Source organism: Myotis davidii, unplaced genomic scaffold, assembly GCF_000327345.1.
Source record: "Myotis davidii unplaced genomic scaffold, ASM32734v1 scaffold1522, whole genome shotgun sequence".
NCBI classification, from domain to species: domain Eukaryota; kingdom Metazoa; phylum Chordata; class Mammalia; order Chiroptera; family Vespertilionidae; genus Myotis; species Myotis davidii.
In genome coordinates, this window is record NW_006296618.1 from 216754 (window position 1) to 218575 (window position 1822).

The following is a 1822-nucleotide window of genomic DNA, read 5'->3' on the forward strand; positions in this document are numbered from 1 at the left end:
ATATAAATAGTCTCTTCTCCTCTTCTATTTCATTCTCTCTCTTACTTTTCCCCTCCCTTTTCCCAATTTCATTTTTGCACTCCTTTTTTCTCTTTTTTCTTTTTCTCTTCTTTCTTCTTTATCCTCTAATTCTCTTTGCTCTGGTGGTCACCTTTATTTGGGGTTATTAGTATTGTGAATACATTTGTGTTCAATGCCTTGTGCATTGTGCCTTGTTGTGTTGTATTTTGTGCCTTTAAATCAACGCAGCAGAAAGAGAACTACATAACCAAAAACCTGGAGAAAAGAGACCATGGGGAGACAAAGAAACATCCTGTATATGAAAGAAAAACAGGCATCACCAGAAAAAGGAAGTAAACGAAATGGAGGCAAACAACCTGTAAGAGAAAGAATTCAGAGAAATGGAAATAAAGTGGATGAAAAGAATGGAAGACAAATTCAACAATATGTGTAAGAACCAAGAGGAAATGAAGAAGAACCAAGAAAAAATGAAAAATGACATCACTGCTCTAAAGAACTCAATAGAAAGCATCAAAGGAGACTAGAAGAGGCAGAGCACCGCATCAGTGACCTAGAGGACAAGGTAGGAAAAAATACCTAAGCAGAGCAGCTGCTCGAAAAAAAAATTAAAAAGCAGGAGGAGAGCCTAATAGAACTTTGGGAGAACACAAAACGAAAAAACATCGCATAATAGGGGTGCCAGAAGCAGAGAAAACTGAGCAAGGAATAGAAAACCTGTTTGAAGAAATAATGACTGAAATCTTCTCTGATATAGAGAAGAAAAAACTCATACAAATCCAAGAAGCTCACAGAGTCCCAAACAAATAAACCCTAAAAGAAGTACGCCAAGGCACATTATAATTAAATTGGAAAACAACAACGACAGAATAAGAACATTAAAAGCAGCAAGAGAGAGACAGAAAGTTACATACAAAGGATCCCCCATCAGACTAGCAATGATTTCTAAACAGGAACATATCTGGCCAGAAGGGAATTGAATGAAATATACAAAGTCATGCAAAGCAAGAGTCTGAATCCAAGAATACTATACGCAGAAAGGCTATCAATCAAAATTGAGGGTGAAATCAGGAGCTTCACAGCCAAAAATGACAAAGGGAGTTTATTACCACCAAATCAGCAATGCAAGAAATGATAAAGGGTCTGCTGTAAAAAGAAGAAATAGGAAACATAGAAGGAAAACAGGGGTAAAGAATAAAAATGGCAACAAACAAGTACCTATCAATAATAACTTTAAATATAAATGGATTAAATGCCCAAATCAAAAGACATAGGATAACTGAGTGGATAAGAAAACATGACCCATATATCTGCTGTCTATAGGAAACCCACCTCAGAAAAAAAAGACGCACACAGACTGATGGTGTAGGGATAGCAAAAAGGTCTTTAAGGCGAATGGAAATGAAAAGAAATCTGGGGTAGCAATACTTATATCTGACAAATGAGATCTCAAAGTGAAGGACATAAAAAGAGATAAGAAAGGCCACTTCATAATACTAAAGGGAGCAATCCAACAAAAAGAAATAACTCTGGTAAACATATACGCACCCAATACAGGAGCACCCAAATACATAAGAAAACTTCTGGATGCGATCAGGGAGAGATTGACAGCAATACAATCATAGTAGGGGACTTTAACACCCCACTATCACCACTGGACAAATCCTCTAAACAAAAAATCAGAAAAGAAGCATCAATCCTAAGCGGTGCACTAGATCAGATGAAATTAATTGACATCATCAGAACATCCCATCCCAAAGTCACAGAATATACATTCCTCTCAAGTACAAATGGGTCATTTCCA